The sequence below is a fragment of the Humulus lupulus genome, chromosome 9 (genome assembly GCF_963169125.1).
Source record: "Humulus lupulus chromosome 9, drHumLupu1.1, whole genome shotgun sequence".
NCBI lineage: Eukaryota > Viridiplantae > Streptophyta > Magnoliopsida > Rosales > Cannabaceae > Humulus > Humulus lupulus.
The window spans coordinates 32,875,182-32,898,343 of record NC_084801.1 but is presented as its reverse complement, the minus strand read 5'-3'; the positions used below and the strand labels follow the sequence as shown (position 1 = coordinate 32,898,343).

The following is a 23,162-nucleotide window of genomic DNA, read 5'->3' as shown; positions in this document are numbered from 1 at the left end:
TTTTTATCCTTGAACTATATCCACTATATGAATATATTTTTGTAGAGTCCAAAAATTTTACTTAGCTAGTTAGATAGTAGTAGTAGTAGTGATAGCTAGTAGTAGTTATAGTATGTTTATTACTGTGAATTTTGGTTCAAGCCGGGACTTAGTTGGGCACTCGTAGCAATATTTGTAGATTTTATAAGTTTAACCTATAGTTTAAGAATATTAATTATAACCTAAGGTTTGATTAATATGATTGATTATGGAGATGATATTTAATATACTATAAGGTTTAGATAGACCCAATAAGAAATTAACACTTGTCATGTGTATGTTTAATGAGAAATTAAGTATTTTTGAGGAATAAGTTTATTAAAGGTAATATTTGAAAATCCTAGAGTTTGCCAGCAACTTTGAAATCGTTAAAGGATTTAGTCAAGGATGTTTACTCAATTCAAATTAGGCTGAAAAAGTGTAATTACGTGTATAATATTTCAGCGTATGCCGATATATTGCAGCTCTAGGGGGCGATATATCGCCACACGGGGATACGAAAAACACGTAACTTCGCACGAAAACTTCGACGAGCCGCGGGAATATCAGTCTAGGCGATATATCGCCTAGCATGGGTGATATATCGGCTGCAGTGCATGATTTCTGAATAATTTTGATACCGAGCTCATTTTAATCCTTAACCTCTTGATAAGTCCAGAATCTTTTTGACCCTCTGTTGAACGATTATTCAAGCTAAATGAAGATCTTTTTATTCTTGAACTCTATAAATAGGACCTAGTACCCAACCATTTATTCATTCATCAACTTGAGTTCAGAGTCTACAAGCTGCTAGGTTTACTTTAGAGTGCTAAACACTTGGGTTGGGGTTATAAGCTTTATCATTATAAGCTTATAAAGCACTTGGGAAGTCAGATTTATACTGTATTTCGGTTTCGAGGTATAGTTCGGTTATAAAGCAATCAAATGTATTCCTATTCCTAGTTCATCTCTATATATTTTCTTTAGTTTTTATATAGTTTTTCTCTACTCAAATCCTAACTTAGTATTCTTTATTCTTGATTAGGCATCTAACTTCTTTGAACTTGAGGTTTTTGTTGGTAAGTATCTTCCCGATGGTTTAGTTCATTCTTTTCATCTCTTTTCTTTTAGAATACTCACCTCTCTATTCATGGTTTTTAGGAGTGTTCCAAAATCCCGACCTTGTTCTCATCATCCCGGTATTTTTGTAAGGAAAATAGGATAGTTCTCATGTGATATGTGCATTAGGCTCATTCCTTTATGTTTTATATGTTCAGGAAAATAATTACAGTGGCAGGAAGGTTCTTGGTAGCTTGGGAATGTGTATTAAGGGAGAATGGAATCGGTGGACTGCGTGAACGATATGAGGATGAAGTTGTTTTCTAGTCATTTAAAATTATGCTTTACATGTATTTTTCGCACTTTGTTTTGTAACGAATTTTAAGATTTAAGTTATGTTCTATTTTATTTTCAATCAATGGGATCCCATACCCTAACCACATTTTTATGTATTTAATATTTGCTTTACAGTTTTAATAAAGTTATGATTATTTCATAATGTCTGTGTATAGTAGTTATTAATGGTCCAAAGTCTATAATAATTTGGGTCGTTACAATTGGTATCAGAGCAACGGTTCATTCGTATGAAGTTCTCCTCGATACACACACTCAAAGCTCCGAATCTGACCGTCAAGATAGTGTTTATGATTATAGTTATTATGTTTATATGTATAGCTAACGAGTTTAGCCTTTATGTTTCAGTTAAGAATGAACAGAGCATTAACTTATGAGGATATCCGAGCCATTAAGGCTTTAAAAATAATTAGAGAACCGAGAAACACCGTAGGAGTTCTAGAAAGAATCACTCAGAGGCTGCTTTTGTTCCACAGAGAAATAGGTCACCTCCAAGAATCTAAGCAGATCATGACGAGAGCAACGGAGCAATACGTTTTAGTAATTAGACTATTTAGAGATTTTCATACTATAATTGCAGCCTTAGAGGATGTAGAGTCCAAGAACTTTACTTAGCTAGTTAGATAGTAGTAGCAATAATAATAGTTATAGAATTTTTATGACTGTGGATTTTGGTTCAGACTGGGACTTAGTTGGACACTCGTAGTAACACTTGTAGATTTTATAAGTTTAACCTATAGTTTAAGAATATTAATTATAACATAAGGTTTGATTAATATTGCTGGTTATTAATATGAAAATTATTATAACCTAAGGTTTAGATAGAGTCAATAAGAATATGACACTTGTCATGAGCATGGTTATTCCTAAGGTTTAGACAGAGCCAATAGGATTATGACATTTTTCATATGCATGATTATTAAGGAATTATTATTTTAATGATAAAATAAGGGAAATATAAGACTTAGCATTCACCAAAATCTGTTAGGAGCATGACATTTGTCACAATTTTATTTATTTGTGGATTAGGTTGTAAATAAATTTTTCGTAACTTTAGGGTACTGTAACTTCCAATCTATTTTTTACCTAGTTATATTATGAATTTCGAAAACTAGTATTTCTATAAATTTGTAGATAATTGAATTAGCTTTCTAACGGTATAAAGAGAGTCTAAATCAGAGTTCTACAGCTCCAGATATGTTGATTTTACTGCAGGCGAGTTTAGAGTTACGAGATTTAGGGAGTTAGAAGTTAGGATTCTATTTGTTTTAGAAATCAAGCTTTAACCCCTTAAACCTCTCTCTGAACAATTTGACCAAGTCTTAAGCCTTTGGCTGAAGAATATTCAAATATTTTCAATTAAATTCATTATTTTTATTCAAAGCCAAAAATAAGATTTTTATTCCTAGAACTCTATAAATAGGACCTAGCACCAAGCCTTTTCATTCATTCTTTAAGCATTGATCAGAGCCTTCCAAGTGCTAGTGAGACTATAGAGTGATAAACACTTGGATTGGGGTTATAAGCTTAATCATTATAAGCTTAATAAATACTTGGGAAGTAAGGTTATAGTGTATTTCGGTTTCGAGGTATAGTTCGGTCATAGAAGCATTCAAGGCATTCCTAATTCTAGTTCATTTTGGTATTATTTTCCTTAAGTTCTTATAGTTTTCTACTCAACATCCTAACTTTATTCTTTATTCTTGGTTAGGAAATCTAAGATCTTGAACATAAGATTCTTGGTAAGTATATTTTCGATGGTATAGTTTTTTCATTCTTTTCATCCCTTTCTCTTTAGTATACTCACCTTTCTTTGATGGTTTATAGGAGTGTTCCAATGTCCCAAATCTGTTCTCATATCCCGATACTTTTGGTAAGGAAAATAGGATAGGATATTATGTGTTATGCCATATGTTATCTTATGATTTATGTGTTATGTTAACTTATGATTTGTGTGATATGTATGTTTGTAGACTTGGGCATATGACCTGTACAACTAACAAGCCCCAATAAATTTATGGGCATATGACTTGCTTAGCTAGCAAGCCCCATGAATCTAATGAGCATATGACTTGTTTAGTTTATGGGACCCCAAGTAATAATGGCCATTATAGTATATGTGACATATGTTATGATATGTTTTAGTATATGTTGATATGAATTTTATGTATATGATTTATGTGTTAGATTTTCCTTGCTGGGCATTAGGCTCACTCCTTTATATTTATATGTGCAGGAAAATAGCTTTGGTGGCGGGAAAGGTTCTTGGAAGCTTGGGGATGTGTATTGAGGCGGAATGGAATCGAAGGACCGAGCGTTCGATTCGAGGATGAAGTCTTTTTAATTATGGTTTTCTATTTATTTTTCCACATTTGGTTTGTAATAAGCTTTAATTAAGTTTTCATTATGTCAAAGTTATGTTTTGTTTCAACAATGGGATCCCAATGTCCTACTTATGAATTTTATATAGTTTTGAACCTTTACCTTACAATTTTGAAATAAAGTTATGGTTATTTCATATGTACGTTTTCTTAAGATTAGTATAGTAATTAGTGATGGTCCAAAGTCTAGAATAGTGGGTCGTTACAGAGGAAATATGGGAAACAATGGATGATGAAGATGAATTGCCGGTAGCAATGAGATATTATTTTCTCTTAATTAGGTTTACTTCAAAAATGGAATTTCAGTTTACAAATGAGCAAAAGCATAGAATTTTTACGAACCTTCCTCGAGGGCATTTTGAGGCACATGATAGTGAGGACTATGAGGAGTTAAGTGATGATATGCTGGATGAAGGATCAGATATAGAAGATCCTGATTTTTAGAATAATTAGTTCCATTGTTTGTTTTAATTTTTTATTTGTTTTCTTTTATGGTTGTAAATAGTGAAAACTTTCTTTTCCAAATAAATATCATGGTTATTTTGTTATCATGTATGAGTTTGATTTTCTTTTGCAATCATAATAAATAACAAATAAAATAAATAATGACTAAGTTCGGTGAGAGTGGATACAAACAATGAACAAAGTTTCTATATTGAGAGTTGGGGGGCCATAGTAGTGGGAACGATTTTACTGATCCCAGCCCTCCCTCAATATGGTTAACTTTGGAACAAAGATGAGTTTCGAGCCTGAGAATTAAGTCATATAGGATGATTAGAAACAGACTTAGAAAATAATAAAGATGGCTTGTTTTTCTAAGTATAGAAACCCACTCTAATAATAAAGAAGCTTATATAATTTTCATAAGGAGTCATAATTAATAGGTCCGAGTTATGCTTGTTTAGATTAAGTTTTTGCCTTAGAGCCTATTAGGGTAAAGTTCTGACATGTTTCTCTCAACTATTAGAACTTTGCTGCGATGTCGCTCCGAAGATCTGCTCGCACCAATGGAAATGCCTCCAACGCTGCTCTGGTGAGCAATGTAGCCCCTCCGGTTCGTAGAAGCGAAGTGCGTGCTACTGCCAGCCACAACACGCCGCCGCCGTCAGCTGACAACACTGCAGAGATCGCCAAACTGCGACAACAAGTCGAGGAACTATTGCAACAACAACGACAACAGGCTCAGCCCCAGACTTAGCCTCTGCCTCCGCCGCAGCCACACTCGCAGCAAATGGCCTCAGCACCCCAAAAAGCTGGTCCATATGGGGGATGGCCAGTGGCGAATTATGCGCCGTATCCAGTACAACACATGAAGCCAGTTTATGAGCGGTTCCGTAAGCAACATGCTCCGAACTTTGAAGGGACTACAGACCCCTTTGAGGCAGAAGAGTGGCTAAGAAACGTGGAGCCAATCCTGACGAACATGAATCTCAGCAATGCGGACCGCATATCCTGCATTTCGTCTTTGCTCAAGAAAGATGCCAGGATATGGTGGGACTTAGTACAACAGACGTATGATGTTGCCACTATGACTTGGACTCGATTTGTGGAGCTATTCCAAAAAAAGTACTATAATCCGGCTGTGCTCGCTTCAAGAGTTGAGGAGTTTGCTGGCTTGAAGCAAGGGAATTTATCAGTTGCAGAGTATGCTCGGTAGTTCGACCGTTTGGCTAAGTTCGCACCGGAAATGGTTCCAACTGACTATCTGAGGGTGTCTAAGTTCGTTAGAGGACTTCGACCAAAGATCGAGCTAGGGGTTAAGTTAGCAAACCCAGGAAATACTACTTATGCCGACGTTCTAGAAACGACAATAAAAGTAGAAAGGCTACAGGCTAACATTAGTAAAGAAGAAGCCAGTAAGCTTGAGCCTAGGCAGTACGGTCAATCTCAGACAAGTCAGAACAATAACCACAACAACAACAATCAGTCCAGCAGCAACACCAACAATGGCCAGAAAAGAAGGCATCCTGACAATAAGCAGTCCGACAGCGATAAAAGGGCACAGACAAATAATGGAGGTAGTAGGCCGGGTTATGTCGAATACCCGCCATGTGCTAAGTTCCAAAGAAAACATCCTGGGGAATGCCGGGCAAACACCAAAGGATGTTACAACTGTGGTCAAGAGGGACACCGAAAGAAAGAATGTCCTCAGCTCAAGTCAGAAGGGAAAAAGGAAGATAAGATGGTTCCTGCCAGGTTTTCGCCTTAACCCAAGGAGAGGCTGATGCTAGCAATAAGGTGGTCACAGGTCAGGTTTCTATCCTCAATAATATATGTTATGTATTATTTGATTCGGGAGCAACACATTCGTATATCTCGTTAGGAATGATAGAAAAACTAGACAAACCTTGTGAAAGATTTAGAACTAGGTTTGTAACCGAGTTGCATTCGGGCAAAGTAATTCTATCATCACGGATAGTACGAGGCATACCGATCAAGATTGAGGACGTAGAACTAGAAGGAGACCTGATAGAACTAGAGATCAAGGAATTCGACGTGATACTAGGCATGGACTGGCTAGCACGACATGGTGCAACCATCGATTGCAAATGTAAGAAGGTGATATTTGAGACTCCTGACGGCCAGAGATTATGTTTTATGGGACAATTTTCAAGACTACGTACATCGCTAATATCATCTCAAAAAGCTCAAAGGATGATGGAAAAAGGGTGTCAAGCGTTCTTAGCCAGCATCATAGATGTAGTAAAGGAAACACCGCTTCAGGTTGGAGACGTCCGCATTGTAAGAGAATTCCCAGAATTATTTCTCGATGATTTACCAGGATTGCCGCCAACTCGGGAAATTGACTTCACAATAGAATTAGTACCGGGCACCGAGCCTATCTCCAAGGCACCATACCGGATGGCACCTACGGAACTCAAGGAGTTAAAGATGTAGCTGCAAGAACTCCTAGACTTGGGTTTTATTAGGCCAAGCCATTCGCCATGGGGAGCACCGGTTCTATTTGTGAAGAAAAAGGACAGAAGTATGCAGATGTGCATAGACTATCGCGAGCTAAATAAGGTAACGATTAAGAATAAGTACCCACTGCCTCGGATTGATGACTTGTTTGATCAACTCCGAGGTGTGACTGTATTTTCAAAGATTGATTTACGGTCCGGGTACCATCGGCTCAAGGTGTGGGGAGAAGATATTCCTAAGATAGCTTTTAGAACTCGTTATGGGCCTTACAAGCTCTTAGTTATGTCTTTTGGTCTTACCAATGCTCCAGTCGCCTTTATGGACTTAATGAATAGGATCTTCAAGGACTACTTGGATAAATTCGTTGTAGTATTCATCGACGACATCTTAGTATACTCCAAGGATGAAGTCGAGCATGAGGAACATTTGAGGTTGATTTTGTCACGACTAAAGGAGCATCAACTCTACGCCAAGTTCAAGAAATGTGAGTTTTGGCTTTCGCAAGTGGCGTTCCTCGGGCACATTATATCCAAGGACGGAGTTGCAGTAGACCCATCAAAGGTAGAGGCCGTGAAGGATTGGACAAGACCAAAGAACGCATCCGAAGTAAGGAGCTTTCTGGGATTAGCAGGTTATTATAGGAGGTTCATAGAGGGCTTTTCTAAGATAGCCACTCCACTCACCAACCTGACCCAGAAACAACAAAGATTCAACTGGAATGATAGATGTGAAGAAAGCTTCCAGTTGCTTAAGGACAAGCTGTGGTTAGCACCAGTACTCTGTGTACCGACACCCAACGATAAGTTCGTAGTCTACTGCAATGCGTTGAAGCAAGGGTTGGGTTGCGTGCTGATGCAGAATGACAAGGTGATAGCCTACGCCTCATGGCAGTTGAAGGAGTACGAGCAACGCTATCCAACGCACGACATGGAGTTGGCAGCAGTGGTCTTTGCATTGAAAATCTGGCGCCATTATCTTTACGGAGAATGGTGTGGGATTTATACGGACCACAAAAGTTTAAAGTACTTCTTTACCTAGAAGGAGCTCAACATGAGGCAGCGCAGATGGTTAGAGTTAGTGAAGGATTACGACTGCGAAATCTTATACCACCCGGGAAAGGCAAACGTAGTTGCCGATGCGTTAAGTAGGAAGAGTTATGAAAGTTTAGTAGCACTATCCGGAATGGGAAAGCCGCTACAGCAGGAGCTAATCAGTGCCAGAATAGAAATAGTTGTCGGTAAGCTGGCTAATTTGTCTATCCAGTCAAATCTGCTAGAAGATATGCGAATTGGGCAAGGGCATGATGACACACTAGTGACACATATGGATGCAGTTAGAAAAGGCAAGGCCACAGATTTCTCAATATCTGGTCAAGGATTATTGAGATATAAGGATCGGGTATGCATGCCGAATGATCAAAGGATTAAGATGGTGATTCTCGACGAAGCGCACAGTATCCCGTACTCAGTTCACCCAGGGTCAACCAAGATCACGCACGACATCAAGGAAATCTATTGGTGGCCAGGGATGAAGAAGGACATAGCGGAATTTGTTTCTAAGTGTTTAGTATGTCAGCAAGTGAAAGCAGAACAAAAATGGCCTATAGGCTTATTGCAACCGCTTAGCGTACCATAATGGAAATGGGACGATATAGCTATGGATTTCGTGACGGGTTTACCATGAACAAGTAAGCAGCATTATTCGGCTTGGGTAGTAATAGATAGACTAACTAAGTCTGCTCATTTCCTGCCTGTTAAGACCTCATACACAGCGGATCAATACGCAAACATCTATGTCCAAGAGATGGTACGGTTGCATGGAATCCCCAGGACAATAGTGTCAGATAGAGGATTGGTGTTTACATCGAGATTTTAGGGAAGTTTACAGCAAGCCATGGGTACTAAGTTAAGTCTTAGTACAACTTTTCATCTCCAGATAGACGGTCAGTCCGAACGTACGGTTCAAATTTTAGAAGATATGCTACGCGCTTGTGTACTTGATTTCGGAGGATCATGGAATAAGTACTTGCCACTTATAGAGTTCTCTTACAACAATAGCTACCAGTCAACGATCGGCATGGAACCTTATGAGTTGCTTAATGGAAGAAGGTGCCGATCACCACTGCATTGGGACGAAGTAGGAGAAAGGCAGCTTCTCGGTCCCGAAGCTACTAGAAAAGCTCAAGAAGCAGTGGCGCTAATTAGAAAGTGTATTCTTGCTGCTCAAAGCCGTCAGAAAAGCTATACGGATGCCAAGTGGCGCGATGTGGAATTCAAAGTCGGAGATCAAGTCTTCCTGAAGATATCTCCTATGAAAGGTGTGAAACGGTTTGGGAAGAAAGGCAAGCTTAGTTCCCGATTTATAGGTCCTATAAACATATTGGACAAAGTAGGAGCAGTTGCATATAGACTAGCCGTACCGCCAGCCCTAGATGATAGCCACAACATGTTCCACATCTCAATGCTATGCAAGTATGTGTCAGAACCGTCTCACGTCCTCAAGTACAATACGGTAGCACTCCAGAAAGACTTGAGTTACGAGGAACGACCGGTTAGCATCCTAGATAGAGGGATGAAGCAGTTACGGTCCAAGAGTATTCCGATAGTCAAAGTCCTATGGAGTAATAGTTCTGAACGAGAGGCAACGTGGGAGTTGGAGGAAGACATGAAAGGTCGGAATCTAGAATTATTTGGTAAGTAAATTTCGAGGACGAAATTCTTTTTAATAGGAGAGAATCGTAGAGTCCAAGAATTTTACTTAGCTAGTTAGATAGTAGTAGTAGTAGTGATAGCTAGTAGTAGTTATAGTATGTTTATTACTGTGGATTTTGGTTCAAGCCGGGACTTAGTTGGACACTCGTAGCAACACTTGTAGATTTTATAAGTTTAACCTTTAGTTTAAGAATATTAATTATAACCTAAGGTTTGATTAATATGACTGATTATAGAGATGATATTTAATTACTATAAGGTTTAGATAGACCCAATAAGATATTAACACTTGTCATGTGTATGTTTAATGAGAAATTAAGTATTTTTGAGGAATAAGTTTATTAAAGGTAATATTTGAAAATCCTAGAGTCTGCCAGCAGCTTTGAAATCGTTAAAGGACATAGTCAAGGCTGTTTACTCAATTCAAATTAGGCTGAAAAAGTGTAATTATGTGTATAATATTTTAGCGTATGCCAATATATCGCAGCTCTAGGGGGCGATATATCGCCACACGAGGTTACAAAAAACACGTAACTTCGCACGACAACATCGACGAGCCTCGGGAATATCAGTCCAGGCGATATATCGCCTAGCATGGGCGATATATCGACTGCAGTGCATGATTTTTGAATAATTTTGAAGCCGAGCTGATTTTAATCCTTAACCTCTTGATAAGTCCAGAATCTTTTTGACCGAGTCTTCAGCCTCTGCTGAACGATTATTCAAATGTTTTTCAATTAAAAAGCCATTATTTTATTCAAGCTAAATGAAGATCTTTTCATTCTTGAACTCTATAAATAAGACCTAGTACCCAGCCATTTATTCATTCATCAAGCTGAGTTCAGAGTCTACAAGCTGCTACGTTTACTTTGGAGTGCTAAACACTTGGGTCGGGGTTATAAGCTTATCAAACACTTGGGAAGTCAGGTTTATAGTGTATTTCAGTTTCGAGGTATAGTTCGGTTATAAAGCAATCAAAGGTATTCCTATTCCTAGTTCATCTCTATATATTTCCTTAGTTTTTATATAGTTTTTCTCTACTCAAATCCCAACTCAGTATTCTTTATTCTTGATTAGGCATCTAAGTTCTTTGAACTTGAGGTTCTTGTTGGTAAGTATCTTCCCGATGGTTTAGTTCATTCTTTTCATCTCTTTTCTTTTAGAATACTCACCTCTCTATTAATGGTTTTTAGCAGTGTTCTGAAATCCCGACCTTGTTCTCATCATCCCGGTATTTTGGTAAGGAAAATAGGATAATTCTCATATTATATGTGCTATGTTTTATAGTATGGTTTTATGTGTTATGATATATGCATGTTTTGGGGCTTATAGTTGTTATATAGCAAACCCTAACATTTTTATGTTTTGGGCTTATAGTTATTATATAGCAAACCCCAACATTTTTATGTTTTTTGGGCTTATAGTTGCTTAACTAGCAAACCTCATTGTAGTTTGAGGCTTATAGTTGCTTAGTTAGCAAACCCCAATAGTCACCATGTACATGGGTTAGAATTATGATATATGTGTTATAGTATATGATATGTGGTCATATATTATGTGTATGATTATGTTTCATTCTTATAGTAGATTTTCCTTGCTCGACATTAGGCTCATTCCTTTATGTTTTATATGTGCAGGAAAATAGTTACGGCGGCGGGAAAGTTCTTGGCAACTTGGGAATGTGTATTGAGGGTGAATGGAATCGGTGGACTGCGTGAACGATATGAGGAGGAAGTTGTTTTCTAGTCATTTAAAATTATGCTTTACATGTATTTTCCGCACTTTGTTTTGTAACGAATTTTAAGATTTAAGTTATGTTCTATTTTATTTTCAATCAATGGGATCCCATACCCTAACCTCATATTTATGTATTTAACCTTTGCTTTACATTTTTAATAAAGTTATGATTATTTCATAATGTCTGTGTATAGTAGTTATTAATGGTCCAAAGTCTAGAATAAGTTGGGTCGTTACAATTTTAGAATAAATAATATTTTTCTTTTAAATTCTTAAAAGATTAATTAAATAAAATTTTCAAATATTAAAATAATAAATTGAAACTCATCTATTTTTTTTTGTTTGGAAAAATTAAATTATTTATTTTTAACAATGATGAAATTAATAAAGTTTAAATTATATTAGTTTAAGTTTTGTAAAAAAAAAAAGACCATTTTTGGTTTATTTTTTTTAATATTTGAAAATTTTATTTAATTAATCTTTTGAGACTTTATCCAAAAAAATTAATCTTTTAAGAGTTTAAAAGAAAAAATATTTTAAAAAAATTTGTGAAATATTTTTAATTTTAATATTTTATAAGAAATATATATTTGTTAATTTTAAATTATTTTTTATTTTAAATTATACACATGGTGCTGACGTGACAATTGCTATATTATTTCATATAATATAATGTTAGATTAAATAATGTGACAAAATATGATTTGTCACACCTTGTATAATATTATTGAGAGTCACAAACATTAGACACATGTGTGTGCCCAAATGTGACATATTTTGGAGTTACAAAATCAGTTACAGATTTGTTACTCCCAAATATTACCCAATAATGTGTATATTATATGTTACACATTTGAGATTGGATTTCACAAAGCCATGATGAAATATGGCTGTTGGAGACATGTTTTTAACTCCCAATTGGTGTTTGGAGGTTACAAAATCATGTGGGAAAAGATTTGAGACATTTTGGAAAAATGACTTTTTTTTGTTGAAAGTGGCCTGTGGCCGCGGCCTGGGGGACAGAAGCTAGTGGCTGCGACCACTGAAAAGTCCTGGCCGCAGCCTGTGAGGCTGATAACCTATATGGTTTTTCAGTTTTTTCCAAATTGAACGGTTCTAACATCCCAAATAATTCCCAAATCTCCATTTTAATTCCATAAACATCCAATTAAACATTGGTAACAGCCATGGGGGTTGGTGGAATTTTAAATTCAAATGGGTATCTCAAACTCTATAAATAGGAGCCTATTGCTCACTTGTAAGACACACCATTTTCCATCCATAAAGCACTTGGCTGGAAAATACACCATAGAGGCTTGATAATTCCAGAGAGCTATTTCCTAGAGAGATCCCTTAGTGCTTAGAGAATAGGGGGAAATAAGCTTTTGGACAAAGGTTTTGAACCTTGTTCAAGTTGGTGATTCCCATTACTCTACACTTTGGTTGTGTGAGAGTTTGTCCATTTTTATTGGTTTTATTTTTATTCTTTGATCTTGTTGATCTTATTTACTTGTATTATTATTGTTTTGAGTTTGTAATCTTCTTCTTCTACATCTTTCTAGTTATTTGTATTTTGAGCAATTGAGTTGTAATATTTATTTAATCAATTACCTTGTCTATTGTATTTTTTTTGCATAGAATTGTATTTTGATTTTTCCATATTTCCATTGAGTATAAAAATATATTCTCTAACAGCAATGACAAGTCACCAATCCATTAGCGACATTGGATAAAACTTAACCGAAGTCCCACTTTACAACATTGTGAATAGGTCGAGGGTAATTGTTAGCGGCTCGAAAAAATTAGGGGGCACAATAATGTATTGGTCAAAGTTCGGGGGGAAAAAATCCTAAATAACCTAAATTTTAATTAACATACAAATACTATTTTTTAATTCAAAAACATTTTTTTCTTAGTATTTCATTATAGATTTAGCTCTATCTTGTAATATCCGATAGATATTATTTGCGTTATAATTTTTTTTTTCTATTTACTTAATTACTTGTTATTTATTTATTAGTTAATTAAATTATTTTATCTAATGTATTCTTTCCTTTTGTATATGAGTATGTGTGTGTATGTACACGTGAGTGTGTGTGTGAGTGTGCATATGTGGGTGCCAGACCACATGAGCGTGTGGCATATAGCAAAAGAGGTTAATGATGGTGATCTTGATTTAGGTCAAGGGATTAGATCTTGGAAAATTTTCATATTTGGAAAATATTAGCATTTTATGTATGGGGTATTTGCATATATTGCCTTTGATTCTAAAATATGTTTTGAATCATTCTATAAAAATAAATTGAATTTTCTTTATTATTTAAATGGTAAATGGAATTACCATGATGTGGAAATAAACCTAGTAGATTTCTAGAATATTCCAATAGTCTATTATGGGAAGAGTTGAATTTGAAGATTTATGATTAAATTGGAAATGAAAACAAAGAGGATTTGGGGAGATTAAAGAGAGAAAGTTACCTTTCTTAGAAATCTCGTAACTTTGGACCCAGCTGTTGTAAAATAGATATAGCTAGAGCTGTAGGAGTCTGATTCAGACAATCTTGGTATCATTGAAAAGCTGATTCGATTATCTACAACTTTTTAGAAATAGTAGTTTTCCAAAATCGTAATGTAATAGGGTCAAAATTTGGTCTCAATTATTTTATTTTAAACCTGTAACTCATTTATAAAATGAATCTTAGAGTATTTTACTCAACCTTTTACCCTAGCTGCTGTCACCCCATAGAGAGAGAGAGAGAGAGAGAGAGAGAGAGAGAGAGAGAGAGAGAGAGAGAGAGAGAGAGAGAGAGAGAGAGAGAGAAGAATGAAAGGAGGATCAAGGTTTAGTGGTAAGTATTCTTCATTTAGTTTTTAGTATTCTCTTCATCTATGTAGATTTCTAAGAAATGTGATGTTGGTGAATAGGATTTCAAAATACATCAAGGAAGGAAGCCTTGATTAGGGTTTCAGCCATCTCTTTAAGAAGGTTACCATCTGAAGTTTTTATTATTTTAGATTTATGTTAGAATAAAGGTGATATTTTGAAAGGATGTTGATCTAGGCTTTTAGGTTTTGTTTTAAGAATTTGACTTTAAATTATTGGATGGGTATTCATAAAGAATTATCTGATGTTTATAAGGTTTTGGATGTAAGGTTTTCTTACACCATTTTTCTCTCAAGGTTACTCACGCCAAGGTAAGGAAGTTGGACTTTGTTTTCCATGTTTATGTTGCATGTTGTATGCTAATTTTTTCAGGCACAAGTATTTGGGAAGATAAGATATTTGGTGGTTGATGCCCTAGAACAGTGACCAAGTGGTATTTGGGGATAGTTTTCCTCCCAGCTTTTATCCCATTTATGCGTGGTTATGTATTCATGAGTTATGATTGTAGTTTCGTGTTATGGTTCTTGGTTATGATGTGATATAATATGTGTTTGCTATGTTTATGATTATGATTGCATGCACAAGTATTTTGGTAGATGAGTTTACCATGTATAAACATTTGGCAGTAGTTGCCCAAGAATTGACCAATATGGTCCAGGAGGATAGTTTTCCTTACCCAACTTCTATTCCATAATACTTATAGCCTTTAATGATTATGTATGAATGCCAAAGTTTAACATATGTAATGTTTGAGAATGCATGTTATGACCTTGTGGTGTTTATGCTATAACTACTTTATGTTATGTCATACTAAGTTAATGATAGACTATGATAAGTTTAGATGTTGTGTTTTTTTATATATGTCGTGCATGTTAAGGCATCAAAGTGTATGTTAGTGCTTTGAAAATTATAAAGATTGATGAATGGTAAGAGTTAAGATAATGCCTTGAAAATGCTAGAACTTTGTATGAACTAAGGAAGTTATGATTTTATATTAGTTTCTAAAGTGGTTATGATTATTGAAATGTTCTGTTTGCATGTTTGTATTTCCTTACTAGGCTCTCAAGCTCACCCCTTACTTTCCCTCCTTTTGCATGTATTAGTTGAATGCATACTGATGAGCGCGGCGAGTTCAAGCCCATTAAGATGAAGTATGTATACTGTGGGGGCCATATGAACTAGGAATCGATCAAGAACACCACATGTTTATTTTATCTTTCAAAGAATTTTAAATAAGTCCAGTATCATCTTAGAAATGTAATTAGGATTTTAAAGTCATGTATTATGTTGCATAAATGTTTTACGTAAACCTGGATCTAGTATTTTCTGCATGTTTTATGATTAAGTTGGTATTGGAAAAACTTGCATTTTGTTATGAAATATGTCAAACTATGTATTTTTTGAAAAGATATAATATTTAGGGTGTTACAATGTGGTATTAGAGACGGTCGTTCATAATGGCCTAGAATATTCTCACAGTATACACACGGAAGATTGGAAAGGAGCTCGACTCATCCGGTTGTTAGCATTTTCTTTTCTTGGAATGCTTTGTTTATTTCAGTTATTAGCGCTTACATTTTTGTGTGAATGCAGAGTATACATGCCACCTAGAATTAAAGAACCTAAGGGAAGAGAAAAATGAGAGATAGTGAAACTTAGAATTAAAAGAAGAAAAATGAGTGACGTACAATGTTTAGACAAATGATAGCTATAAAAGATAAGATACAAATCTTGTAGATTTAGAAAGGAATCTTAGTTGGGGAATATGGAAAGTTTTGGGTACTCGAATTAGCCATGGAGAGTATTATAATGAAAAACACCCTTAACAAACTCTAGGGAGAGGATATAGTAGACTAGATAAATGAGCGTGTTAAGTATTGAGTAGTAATTATACGCCTAGCTTAACAATATGAAGATTATGTAGTGGAGATGAGTGCTACGGTAGAGGAAGACATAACTGTGACTGAAATTAAGCCAAATGTGCGATTTAAGCTCAACCAAAATTTATAGAATAAAGTTATTAGGTCCATCCCCATCTCTACTGAAAGAAACTATGTAAGAAGTATATATCCATATTACCCAATTCTCACAGGTAGGATGCTCGGGGGTGAGTGGTGAAAGTTAGAACATATCATCTATTTCAGCTTAAGAATTTTGGTAGTTTAACAAGGCGCTAGTGAGCATATTAAGGCTCGAATTTAGATGCCAAAATTATCTTTTATGTTAAAGTCTTATTAGTTGTTTATGAATATTTTTGAAGATTGCTAGTAAAATTTTCAAGTTTTACATGATTTATTGAGAATTTGAATGTTGATTAAAAAAATTTCCTAGTAAGTTTTATACAATTGTTGAATTTTCTTGTTTATTGGTACATATTTTTGTCAAGCAAGTTTGAATGCAAGTTTTGAGAATTTAGTGTTCTCGAGAACGATGATATGCAAATAATTGAGAATCTTATGTTGTGAGTGAAGCTCTCGGGGAAAAAGTTATATGCAATGTTTGAATATTATGAGATAAATTAATGTCTGAATCGAGAAGTTATTTCAGTCATTTTTTTTGTGCATGAATGAATGCTATATGTGAATGTTTATTCTTATGTATGGATAGTAGTATCATAAAAGTGCTTAGATTGATTAGTATGGTGACTGACCCAGCGAAGCTTGGGGTATTGTCTGAGATGATTCAAGACACCATGAGTATGAAAAAGAAGTCATCCCAAAGAAAAAAAAATAAGTGGAACAAATGGTTGATTTCATCAGAGCGATAAGTGATCAAATCCAAGAGATAGTATGGCTTGGAGGCTTACGAACAACATTGAAGAAGTACTGAGTACCGAGGATAGTATTGCAAGTGCCATGGGTGCAAAAGAAATTGGATCAAATTCGGTACAACAGTAAGAGGTGTCTCAAAGACTAGTAGTTATAGGACATGTTAGTTTGGAATTTCATCATTGTATATGCAAAAAAATTGGAAAGATAGAGACTCTATTAGAAGAACTTCTGTAGAGTCCACTCATGATAATAACAAGAAGATAAGAGTGGTAGAGGTTTATTACGCCTTAGATGAGCATTATGACCTCGAATGTTTTAGAATTTTTTTAAGGATGCTTATCAAGAGAAGAATGGAGATAACTAGAAAGCAACCATGGACGAACAAAATGAGATAATAGAAAGATGAATAAACAAGTGATGACTCACAAAAGAGAGAAATGCAATTGTCCCAAACATAGGCTTAGGCACCCTAGGGAGTGATGTAACTGATATTAGAAAGTAAGATTAATATTATACCCCGAAACACTCCTAAATGCAGAAGTTGATTTCAAAGTACGCATGTTGCTTGATAATCTTACCTTGCGAGGTAATTAGGGAGATTTTCTCCACGGTATTATCCTTCAGGGGTTGATGTCGTTAACTAGGTAAATACGCGAGCTGCGATGAAAAGACCAAAGATTCTCTTAAATAGCGATCAAGATAGACATAAAGGGATGCGTCACAACCTCTAGTCCTTTTTGGATGGCAAATATGAGGCTCAACCATCAACATGGAAAGACGACGACCAACGAGATGGAAAAGACTAAGAGAGCGTACATTTTACGGAGGAAAACAAGAAGGATTCTTTGACATAACAAATAAAGATTCAAGGAAACGATCGAAAAAAAAACTCGTCATGTATTCAACACCTAAGGAACTGAGACATTAATATACGACAACTAATTTAAAGGAAAAAGGCACTAATGACGCTATAACAATCAACAACAGTAAATCAAGGGCTGCTAGGAAAGGTTCAGAGTAATCAAAGAGTAAGCCTATAACACCCTAATTTGACCTCTCTTAATACAACAAGTATTTCGAAGCAAAACTTACTTTAAACTTAAAAATGGAACATTTATTCTTAAAGATAAGTAAAAACATGTAGAAACATCTGGATGTCTCGTTTAAAATAAAATAAAAACATAATTTCATGCAATAAGTATTTGTTCCATAATAAAATAGCTGATAAAAATAACATTAACATATCCTATGGTTTTCTTGATCGCTTTCATTCATAAGGCCCCTCATAGCATACATACGTCCCTTTGGAAAGGATCTTAACCCACCATTCTTCACAAAACATGCATTCACTTATTACCTACAAGGGGAAAATGTAAGGGGGTGAGTTAACATCCCAGTAAGGAGAATTAAACCAAATAAGCAACATACAAGAAAACCTTATTTAGCAAACCATAAGCTCATATCACAACAAAACATAGAATCATCATATAGAAAACCTATGTGCGCACTACTATTAGGTTCTTTTTAGTACTGTTTTAGAGTAGCTTTTAAGTGTGTGTTTTTAATCTTTTAAGTTGTTTTGGTGTAGAATAATGCTTGTGTTTTGTGTGGTTTTAGATTATAGTGATTACTCAAGGGTTGGTGTGGATGTGGTCTAACTAAGGGGTAATTCAAAGATAAATGGTAGATTTCTTGCGTTAAATGGTGTTTGGTCGTGTCAGGGTACTTTAGAAGAGATCGATGGTCGAAAGGAAGCTTAAAACATTGATTTTTAAGACGGAGCTATTTTGAGCCGCGACTCTTGAAGCTGGGCAGCGATGTTGGCTAAGTCAGAGAGGTTGCTATACCTTTGGATTATGAGTTGCAACGCTTCAATGCTGACCCGCAACACTAAATCATTCGTAATGCTTGCTTTATGTTGGAATGTATCACATAGATGTAGAAGATTCACATATAGGTTGAGAGATTTATATGTCCTAAAAAGAATTTAGTTTGTATTGGTTAATCCGCTATCACAATAAGAGAGAGAGAGAGAATAGTGAAATTTTATTGATGAAGTAATAAAGTGGATAGATGATGAAATTAAATAACCTAGGTTTTCATCCATAGAGAGATTTATTAGCTAATTGTTAGTTTTGTTAATTCTTGTTTCTGTTCTTGATATTCTTGAATCTAGAATTTATTAGCCAAATAGAATTAGGAAATCAATTATTAGTAGTTGATAAACAATCTCTGTGGGACGATACTCTACTTATCTCTATTATTACTTGTCTACGATTGTGTATACTTGCACATTGAAATTATCGCAACAAGTTTTGGGTGCTGTTGCCGGGGATTGTTTTATTGATATCAAAAAAATTATTTTCTGTTCTAATTTGGTTGTTTTTATTTTTATAATTCTAACTTTGTTTGTGTCTGAATCCTCTTATCATAGGTAGTTTTGGTTTATGCGATGAGGTAAAAAAACTGAGATATTACCAGTGAATCATGAGATTGAGAGAACTTGTAGACAAAACTGGAAGAATAAGAGGTTGGAGGCAAAGATGGCTGCAAATAAAGGGAATGCAGTAAATAATGCTGCCAACAATGCTGAAGGGGCAACTGTTGCTGAGATCCCTGCTGAACAATTGGCAAGAACTTTAAGAGACTATGTACTCCCAACTGTTTACAGGAGTGCATTCATGCATCAGACACCCCACAATTTCTGCTAACAATTTTGAGATCAAGCCTACAATACTACAAATGCTCCAGTCCACCATTCAGTTTGGTGGATTACCTACAGAAAATCCAAACATGCACATAGCTAATTTCCTAGAGTTGTGTGCAACTTTCAAGATGAATGGGCTAAGTGACGATGCTATCAGATTGAGGTTGTTCCCATTCTCATAAGGGAAAGAGCCAAGAGTTGGTTAAAATCTCTGCATGACAACTCTATTAACACTTGGGAGGAGCTAGCACAGAAGTTTCTCGCAAAGTTCTTTCCTCCATCAAAGGTTGTAAGGTTGAGAGGAGAGATCAATAACTTCATCTAGAATGATGGGGAATAATTATATGACGCATGGAAGATGTTTAAAGAATTGTTGAGAAAGTGTCCCCATCACGACATTGAGAAGTGGATGTTGGTCCACAATTTTTATAACAGGTTGTGCAATACTACACGCACCATCATAGATGCTGCAGCAAGAGGAGCATTCACGGGAAAGAGTGATAATGAGGCCTATGCATTGTTGGAAGAAATGGCCATGAATAACTGCCAATGGGCTGATGAGCGAGCTACTAGTAACATAAAAGTAGCTGGGATTCATTAACTAGATGCTATCACAGCGTTAATTACTCAAGTTGCCACTTTAACTAAGTAGTTGTAGAAAAACAATATTTCAGCTCCAGCAATGCAGATGTAGATGGTGTGTGAAAGGTGTGGTGGTTCTCACCAATTTGAGTAGTGTATGGTAGCAGAGGTGAATAATGCTATCCATATGGAGAAAGTGAATATGATGGGGAATTTTAATAGGCAAGCCAACAACCCTTTCTCCAACACTTACAACCCACGGTGGAGAAATCACCCGAATTTTTCATGGAAAAATAATCAAGGCCCTCAACAGCAATTTTAGTAGCTCGTTTCTCAAGCCCCATCTCAAGAAATGTCACAAACACCGGTTTCTCCAGAGAAGGCTAATGAACTACAAGATGCATTGTTAACCTTAACCAACACTCAGACTCAGTTTATGACAAAAACTAGAGCATCCATCAGAAATCTAGAGTCAAGTTGGTCAATTGGCGCGTATGTTGGATAACCGGCCCCAAGGGACTTTGCCTAGTAATACTGTAGTGAACCCAAATGAGCAATGCAATGCAATATCCTTGATGAGTAGTAAGGAGTTAGAAGAGCCAGTCAAGAAGTCTATTCCGTTACCAAAAGTGGTTGATGAAAAGAAGAATAAGGTGGATGAAGAGGTTAATGAGAACCTTGAGAAGAAGTAGTTAGAAATAAGTATTGAGCATCACATAAAGATCCCATATCCTTAAATGTAATGCCCTGCTAATTAGGGTCCGTTACCATGTGTGTTTAAAATTAGTGCTGGACTCGCTAAACGAGTCATTTGGACAAAAACATTTTATTAAGCCACTAAGGGTTCGGGTATTAAAATTTTTGATGAAGAAGTAAACATTTCTATTAAATAAAAATTTATTCTTTACATGAGATCCGAAAATACAAGTTTAAAAGTTGGCTACAACCCAGAGATTACAAAATAAACCGGTCTAGGTGGCAAAACAAGGTCCAACCTAGCTCCCCAGTGATATCTCGGCCGTGGCGGTCGAGCGGACTGCATATGTACACATCACCGATATCACTCTCCAACTAATGGCTAGCCAAGATTCTCCTTACCCTTACCTGCACCATAAAGCACTCGTGAGCCAAAAGACTCAGCAAGAAAACATATTCAGACAATTCACTGAGTATAAAAGCATGCCTAGCAGTAATAACTGAAACTAAGCATAAAAACTTTACAGATAAGTGGCCTTAGGGTCACACAAGTGCGTGTCTCACTCCCATTTATTCATATGGCATCTGAGCCAATCAAGTGCATAAAGCACTCCCGGGGTGGGCTAGCCACTGCGACCTACGCTCAACGTCCATAGTGTTGATCACGACTTATAAGCCAAACCTTACGGATCCTCACCTTATAAGTCGAACCTTGGAAACCCTCAATTTATAAGCTGAGCCCCTTTTTAACCAAATATACCCTTGAGTAACCTGTCAAGCTTTACTCAGATGCAACAAGCTGATTCTTGGCTCATAAACTGAGCTTCCTAGCCAGAAAAAACATCCACATAATACATTCATCATACATGCAAGGACAATGCATTAAAATACACTAAAGTAGATACACATAGGCATAATTATAATCATGCTCACTAACTGGGCCCGAGCCCTGATCACATTTACATTTAGCAAATGGGCCAAACTCGTAAACATATTACATTAATAACTGGGTTAAGCACCAAACATTCATCTCATATATCGGGTGAAGTTTTCTTACCTTTGGTCAAAGTACAGGTTACCAATGAGAGACCCCCGAGCATGATCTCGGTTTCGAGCCCCAAGCGATAACCTAGTCACAACCACAATATAGGATCCCGTCAATAACAAGCAAAATAAAGGCTTCCGGATCGAGTCCTAGCCTATGGGACGTCGAATTCTACTAAACCGGGTAGTAGGAACGATCCCGAGCCCTTAGGATTGATTTCCCGAACTTAAAAGCCCTCTCAAGGCTCATAAACCCTTAAGCGCCGCGACCCCAAGCACCTGTGCCGCAGCTCACCCAATTCAAAGGTTCTAGCCTCTTTTTTATCTAAACATGCGCCACAGCGCGCCCTCGAATAAGAGCCCTTCCCTGGCCCCTGGGTTTAAGAGAGACGCGACACCCCAAGAATAGGGCCGCGACCCGACCATATGAATCAATAATTCTTGGGTTATCCTTCAGCTAAACCCAATCAAACTCACCCTAAATCAAACCTAAAACCTCAATTCAATTCCCATAACAAATTCAATAGTTTCCCAGCAACAAAACCCAACTTAAAACTTGATGGAATACTCATCAATACCCAAAATCCAAAAAAGCCTAAAATTCTACAAAAATCTTCAACCACAGGAAATTAAACTCAAAACCAGAATGAATTCTTACCTCCAATGGCTGGATTATGGTCCCAAGTTGCTCCTAGATTAATCCAAGACACCAAACCTTCAATCCCCAAGCTTTATTTCCTAAAACTCTAAAAATTCTCAAGTCACCAAGGAGAGAGAGAGAATTTTCCAACCTAGCTGAGTCAATCCCAAAGCCTACAAAAAGACCCAATTGCCCTTAAACCTAAATTTTCCTCTCCAACACTCACAAGGGCACTTTGGTCCATTACCACCATTCCCTCTGATTTCTAATAAACTCCACATATACAAATAAATCCCAAGTATCTTCAAGTAACAATCATTGAATCTCCCATTACCCGATAACCCCAGTAAGATACTAAATTACCAAAATACCCCTAGGCTCACCCCGAGTTGGGTGTTTGAACTTGTTGTGACTTTAAAGCTAACTTGCTCACTAGGATCGCCTTGTGCCGAATAACCAAAATATATCAACATAATAATGTGGTCTCAATCATAAAACACATATATATTTACAATTATACCCTCAACGGTTCAAATTTACGAAAAATGCCCTTCTAATAAGAAATAGGCCCACATGCATATTTAATACTCCTAAACATGCAAGCATAATTATATTATAATATAATTCACATAATGACATGCTCATAACACAAAAGC

At 36.2% G+C, this 23,162-nt stretch overlaps 1 non-coding gene across 1 annotated transcript; it reads right to left on the bottom strand.

Annotated features, from left to right (window-relative positions):
* Nucleotides 1-19,836: 19,836 nt before the first annotated feature.
* LOC133802824 (small nucleolar RNA R71) lies at nt 19,837-19,943 on the bottom strand. The gene has a single exon (XR_009877570.1). It is a non-coding gene; the product is annotated as a small nucleolar RNA R71 (small nucleolar RNA).
* Nucleotides 19,944-23,162: the final 3,219 nt, after the last annotated feature.